Source organism: Limulus polyphemus, unplaced genomic scaffold (assembly GCF_000517525.1).
Source record: "Limulus polyphemus unplaced genomic scaffold, Limulus_polyphemus-2.1.2 Scaffold366, whole genome shotgun sequence".
NCBI classification, from domain to species: Eukaryota; Metazoa; Arthropoda; class Merostomata; order Xiphosura; family Limulidae; genus Limulus; species Limulus polyphemus.
In genome coordinates, this window is record NW_013665976.1 from 221,542 (window position 1) to 229,694 (window position 8,153).

Here is an 8,153-nt window from a genome sequence, read left to right on the forward strand (position 1 = left end):
CGGCTAACGCAGATAGCCCTCGTGTAGCTTTGCGCGAAATTCAAAACAAACAAACAAACTAAACAGAAAAATATAGTTGTATATAAAATGCTGTAAATAATCAGTAAGCCATCTGTGTGGTAAGAGAGTGATTTCGTGTCTTTCTGTATTTACCATTATTTTTTTTATTGCGAACTTCAAACACTGTTTAGTACCTTCAACCATGCTTCGATGCTGTTGATGTCTGAGCCTCCCGGTGGCTGAGCGGTAAGCTTGAGAGCTTATAAGGCTGAAATACTGGGGTTCGATACACGCGGTCGGCACAGCGCAGATAGTGTATCTTTGTACTTACACATAAACCACCTAACGGTTGATGAAGGAAGTATTCGCTTCTTCATACGTTTGTATTTTAGTAATATTTATTCAGGTAAGATGGGGTAATTTTATTTTGAAATTGGACTTGAAAACTACGTAGAATCTCCATTCTTATCTGTCACTGATTGTATATTAATGTCTGAATATTGACTATTTGTATCCAAGGCAACGACTAGAATGAAAAAAATATTTTCAGCGCTTTTATTCTACCTACCAAAACATAAAAAAAATGTAAGAACAAGTACGTAAAACTAAATACGTAAAGTTAAATATAAAGCCTAGTTGGGTTTTGTATGTGTGTTTTTATCATTGTATATTTAACCAATGGAGAAGCTTTGGTTGTTCTGCAGGACATCTACGAAACCACTTGTTCCTGGTATCGCACACCTGTGGTATAAAACAGGTAAAGAACATGAAAAGGGTCAGTGATTTCCTGCAATAAAACGCGTCCTCTTAACTAACCTGGTAACTTCAACTGACTGCTGCCACTGGGATTTGACTTCCCGAATTAACTTTTCAACTCTCACCTCACGGACAACGACCCACGCAACGTGTTTGTCTGTTTTTTTCTTCAATTTTGGACCGGTCTGATTTCTTGGATCAACAACCTTAAAATCAATCTAGTTGTAGCTATATCCGACTCTCGCTTTTCTGGACTAGATGAGAACATATGCTAGTTTATTAACTTATACAGGCATGATATTATTAAAATTCGTTTCTCTAATTCAGCATTAAAGCATGAAATTCAGACAGAAATTCGGGTTCATTATGCACCCTATATTTATTGCATAATTTGTTTTGTGTGCTTGTTTGTTTGGAATTAAGCACAAAGCTACACAATGGGCAATCTGTGCTCTGCCCACCACGGGTATCGAAACCCGGTTTCTAGCGTTCTAAGTCCGCAGACATACCGCTGTGCCACTAGGGGGCATTTATTGCATAAGACAGAATAAATTTTGACTTAACTTACGGATTTGTTATAAAAGTCATGATCACGCTTCTTAATATAAAATGTTAATTAATGCACTTTCAGAATCAGAAATCTTAGTTTGAAGTGCAAGTAAAAAGGGAACATTTTTTAAGTTGAAATATTCAGAAACAGACAAACTGACTATGCTGCCACCTTTCGTCTTTTATTCTATGTGAAGCAGATAAACCAAGCAAAATTTCATTATCGGAAACAACCACTCAAAGAAGTACCTCTGTGCTATTCTTCAGCTTCCTATGGTTTATTTCTTTGTTTGTTGTTAAGCATGAAGATACACAATGGGCTAACTGTGCTCTGACCACTGTGAGTATCGAAACCCGACTTTTAGCGTTATAAACCATCAGATATATCACTGAGTCAGGGGTGGTTCTATGATTGATAATAAGTGGTAGCTTCCGAAACTTTATAGTTGGAACAAGGGAAGTACCTTCACCAAAAATAATGATTATATGGACTTTTACAACCAAGTATATTGATAATAAAATAGCCGCGACCCGCAAAACATTTTTCATTCCCTTTCTCTTGAATTTTCCTTATTCTGTCATTTTCACGCACCGCATTTAAGCTACGCTTTCCTGCCTCCATTATGTGTTAGAACAATAAATCCTGGTCTATTTCAAAAAATGCTACCCAGTCAGACAAAAAAACTCACGTAGATGTAACTTTATTTGATAAAACTACACGCAAAGTAAACAATAAAGTATAATAATGGTATTTATAATAGTATACAGAGTATGAAACAGTTATGAGCGTTCGTTGTATGACACGTTTTTACGAGTTGAAACAAAGAAACTCACAAAAGCCAAAAATAAAACCCGTACTAAAGAAAAAAGTACCTAAAAGGTGTTTATAGCAGTCTATGAAACAAACCGAACCTAAGGTATTGCAAAGTAAAGTAAATGTAAAGTTGGAACGAAGGCAAACTTAGCTGAATATGCAGAAACACTTCTGAATGCATGTTCACAAAGTGATAAGCATACAGTCTTGAACGTACTGCGCATGCGTATTTTAGACCTAAATATGTCGAGAAAGCCCATAGCAATTGTATTTAGTGTAATGTTCATTTGTTTTAGGAAATTACGCGCTGGTTAATAGAAAAACAACTACAGTTGCAATCGAAGCCAGTCGTCACGTAATGACAACGACATTATGCCATCGTGTAGCATACTTGTTGCATTAAAATTTGACTAAGCAAAAAACACAGGTAAAGTGATTCTGATTGGAAAAGCCAATATGGAATCCTGACTCCTCGGACAAAGACCTTTCTAATGATATGAATTTTGTAGCGTTTGATCGAGAAATTTACGAGAAAAGTTCCGGACAGACAAATGCAAGCGTATTATTTATATAGAAATCACTTGGCAGTCGACAGACAGTTATTTTTACGCCCCAGGAAACAGCTTCTGTAGAGAAAGAGATTTAGAAAAACTTATTTCTATTAGATACATTTCTGAATAAAATGATTAAGTTTACTGAAATTCGAGTATTCGTTCAAAAACTTCAAGCAAAGTGAACGCTCTAATCAGCGTGATTTTTTTAAAAGTTAAATAATACCCTGTACCATCAGGTAATTTAGTTACTCTTGGTTACAAATACCAACTATAAGTACTGTCGTCTTTTTATTTCATTCTTAGTTGTCTGTACAAGTAACGTGTCACAACTGTATATAGGTAGGCAATAAAAATTATTCACGGAAAATAATTTTGTTTATTGTTGCTTGTTTTCGTGACAGAACTCGTGTCCGCCATATTAGCTACACCCTACTAAGAAAGTACTGTCTGCATTAGCTCCACCTACAGGAAGTAACTGCCCTTTTATAAAATTTCGGTAACCCTAACACTGACCAGAGCTTAGTGTGCGTCTCATGCAGCGTGAGAAGCTGTACAGGTGAAAATAGTATATTCTTTACGCTTTTGTCTATATTATTTCCCGCTCTTTTCAGATCACAGCGGGTAGAACGAGGCCCGCGGAAATAAAAACTTAAGAAGGCTAATATGTGACTTTATATTTATGTTTTCGATGAATCAAACACTGTTGCAAAAGTAAAAAAAAATTGATTAAATAAACTTATTTTAAGTGAGTTGATGAAAAAACTAAATAAACAAAAGTAATGTTTAGCAGTGAATGCAAACATTGTGTCAGACATTGAAGCAATATTATGAGAGAAAAAAATTATTTCATAAAAATTTGTTCTTTTTAGTTTTATTCTTAATTTGAGATTTATACCAAAAAAAAAAAATCCTTGTTGGCTGAAACGTTATTACATCAACCAGTAGATCACGTTCTTCACACTTTATGAATCCCAGCAATCTTCGGTTGACGTTCAATGATTCACAGAATGTTAGGACTGTTTTCGGGAAACTTACACGAAAATAACTTTTATATATTTTTCACAGAAACTTTTTATTTCTGTAGAAATTTATTTGAGTCACTTACTAATAGTAAGTAAATCGTATTCAAATGAACTATGTATTTTATCAAAAGCATAGGCAATTTCGATACAAAACTGTTATAAGTTGCTTCTAAACTCAAGCTTAATACTTTCATATGAAGCTCTTCGCTTCACATTCTACACTTTCTTACATCCCTTTTCAACTCAAGTTTACCTATTAAACGGTATTATGTATTCAAACTACTCTTCCTATGCTGCTGCTCTTCACTTTGATACGCTGCTCTGAAACTCACACTCTACACTTTGCTATGCTACTCTGAAACTCAAGCTTACCTATTAAACAGTGTTATGTATTCAAACTACTCTTCCTATGCTGCTGCTCTTCACTTTGATACGCTGCTCTGAAACTCACACTCTACACTTTGATATGCTACTCTGAAACTCAAACTTTACACTTTGATACGCTGCTCTGAAACTCAAGCTTACCTATTAAACAGTGTTATGTATTCAAACTACTCTTCCTATGCTGCTGCTCTTCACTTTGATACGCTGCTCTGAAACTCACACTCTACACTTTGATATGCTACTCTGAAACTCAAGGTCTACACTTTGATACGCTACTCTGAAACTCAAGCTTTACACTTTAATATGCTGCTCTGAAACTCAAACTCTACACTTTGACACGCTGCTCTGAAACTCATATTCCACACTTTGGTATGCTAATCTCAAACTGAAACTGTAAATTTCCATATATTACTCTGAAACTCAAATCCTACACTTACATACATTTTAAATTCTACACTTTTATACGTTGCTCTAAAACTAAAATTTTACACTTTCACACCTTGATCTAAAACCAAAACCCTACACTTTCAAAAGTTGCTGAACAGTCCAAAGTCTACACTTCTATACATTGTTTTTCAACCCAAACTCTACACTTTCAAGCATTACTCTAAAACTCAAATTCTATACTTTAAACTGTTTTATACTCGGGTTGCACAGCTATAAAATATACAGAAAATCTCTTAGAAATGTAAATTGGTGAAAACAATTTGTTGATTTCTGATCAGGTTCACGTGACGCCTGCAAAAAGTGTTTCTCTGCAGTACCGACATGTGAATGAGTTCCACTAACCTTAAATGAAAGTGAACGTGACGTATTCGTGACGAGGTCACTGCTATTGGCTAACCGATGCCCTAGCAGCAATCTGGCGAGGGCAGGTTTTTACCTACGCTGTTTGATTGTAGCCATGAACTTTGTCTGAACAGTGTCAGGTCACATACCTATTTGACCTTTTCTCTTTCGGAAGTTCCATCTGAGTGGGGCCGGAGGGAGGGGGGGGGAGGTATTTGACAAGAAGCTCATAAAATCAACTCAAATCATGTTAGTTATTAAATGGATAATTTTTCTTGTTTGTGTTTGTATTTTTAAATTTCGCCACCGAGAAAGTAACTAAAGTAAACCTTCTGCTACCAAGACTCTGTGGGTGAATATACAGCTCTTCCGATGGCACGCAAGATTTCCAACAACCTCACACAGGAGATTTAGTTTCCGTTATAGCACATATCTGTTAAATCCATGTAACTTTAAGAATATCATTTATGATTTCGGTACAATATCAGATTTATAATGGAGACGGTAAGTAATTATTCTTTAGTTTTAGGTTTAACAAGTAATCTTATACCCTAGACATTACTAAGATATCAAGGGTAACTAAGTGCCTTTTGTAAGCTCAGAAAACAGTAGTATTAAGGGAAGTAGACCAATGCACTTATGTTTCTGTTTTCAACCTTAATTATTCATAAGTTTTATGCCAAGGAAGGTTAACTCATGAATACTAAACATAAGAACTACGCATACGATTTTAAAAAAAAATGCTTAGAAAGTAAAAGTCAAATTGTTAGTGACATAATTACACGAAATTATAGTTAATTATATATGTATATATATATATATATATATATCGTGGTGAAAACTTACTGCTTCTCACAAATAACTGTGGAATCTGATGACCACTTGGTTCCTGTTCAAGTTCAAACGCTGTGTGATCTTTGCTTTCTGGCCACTGCTTGTTTCTTGAACACAAAACTGTCTCGCGCGCGAGCTTACATCACTTTTAAATTAAATGGCTCACGCCCTGGGCCATCTTGGAAAAACCTGGAGCCTGATTGGTTTGTACACCTGTCCTCCGTTGGGAGACGCGTCCTCGTGCACAGGTGAAGACGTAATTACACAAGCCTCGAGGTAAAGAAGTGAAATAGAAAGGAGCGGGGGGGGGGAGGCAAAGAAAAAGGGCTGTCACTTTCACTATCCGGCGATGGCAGTAAAGTTCCCAAGGTCTGTCTTGCCATTTTCTGACTTCAGCTTTATTTAATGTAGCTAGCCGACGTTGGGCTGGAACTATGAGTCTTTATATGGCTGGAACCTTATATAACATTCAGTTATTTTAATAAATTAGGCCATTCGAGAAAAAGTTCAAACGCGATAATAATTTTATAAAGCTTTAATTAAGTTCATTCTGAAGTGTGTATAAATCGCGACACCTAGCGTACAGTTCTAGGTTTTCCTTTAGCGTAAGTTTTAAATACAGAGGAAGAATTTCATCTCGTTTGCTTACTCCTTGTTTCTTTCAGAATTTGAAGTTTAATTCATGATAATTTGTTTAATACTTCTCTCCTATATTTATGACTAATACCAAACATTTATGCCAAAAGAGCTGTAAGTGACAGACAACTGTGGCATGGTTTTCAAGTTCTAATAAATTCTAATTTCATATCATAACAAATACTATAAGAAACTCCTACCTTATAAACATCGAGAAACTAATAACAGTTTCATTCAAAGTCAGGAATTATTAATGTCTTGGAAAGGAAATAATTATAACAGCAGACAAATATAATTTTTAATGATATTTAGTTGAAGCCCCCCAGTGGTACAGCGGTATGTCTGCAGACTTACAACGCTAGAATCCGGGTTTCGATACCCGTGGTGGGCAGAGCACAGATAGCTCTTGTGTAGCTTTGTGCTTAATTACAAACAAAAACAAACGTTATTTAGTTGAAGTAAATTTTAAATGTAATTCTTTTCTTTCATCGGGGATATAACTGTTAACTAAATTAGACCATCTGAGCTACTACTATATTGTATTCCTATTTTCACCAATAGCTAGAGGTCAAGATCCCACCTCATATGCCCGCTTTTTTTTTACCCCACTTTCGTCAGCAAAGAATCTATAACTTTCAATCTCATATTTTATTGAACAATCTATAGTCATTTAGAATATGAAATAATAACAAAAGGTGCAGTTCCTAACACCTGCCTAACGCACTATATGAAACCTGCAGGAAACCAGGTTGTAGTTCTCTCCGAAGTTCCAGTCCAATGCAACCAGACGCATTCGAACCGCTCACGCCTTTCCTTCGCCCAGTCACGAAATACAAAACATGAGGTTTGACTCTGCGTCTTTGAAACCATTTGCAACTCGAGAGAACGTGAAGCCTTAAACGAGCTTTACATTCCAAATCTTTTTCAAATTTCATTCAATGTTGTTTCGAAAATTAAGTGTTTCGTTTCTTTTTAAATATCGTTTCAAAGTCAAAGTTATTAGCTCCAAAACAAAGATAGATTCGTCGTGTTTTTAGAATCGTTAAAAGTTATAAAAACGAAACGGTTTCTACCGGTTCACAAGCTCAAATGAATCAGGATTTACTAGAATGCACAAATAACACGAAGATGTCACAATGTATTTAATACTCTTACTGAACCATCTTTAATTTACTGTATATATATATCATTGTGTTAAATTATACAAATAACTATTTAAATGTAAATGATTCAATGATGTAGTGTGGCATAAAAAGCCCCTTTAGAAAAACATTCATTCATAATAAATGTAAGATCTCAATGATTGTGCAAGAGATAAATTATAATTACCGTAACTTAAAGGAGCAGTGTCGAGCTAACGCTCAAATCACGATGAATCACGTTTTTCCGAAATTAGAATTTAAGCTTTAACTGTCTTATAAATAGTTTAAAAAGCACAATGAAATTTCTCGCGTTTATATTAATTACGCATTTTAAATAGTAGTAAATAACCAAAGATCGCGTGCTATAGGCGAATGTATTGTGTCGCATAAATCAAAGGATGACGGGTAATATTTCTAGGACGGTATCGGTACTTTTAAAGCGGTGGTTATATTCACTACAACACACGCGACAACCCACACCTTATTTGGGATCTAAGTTGCTTCATTGAGGCACAAAACATAACAGAATCTAGATATATATACAGACTTCTTTCGTAGCGTCACCTTGTGGAGAGTGGGAAACATTTGTGTGATGGTAACCTAACACACAGAGTGTTCATGCAAGTCAAGCTACTGCCCGGAACTCGTGCTATTCCCAACAAATGTATACATT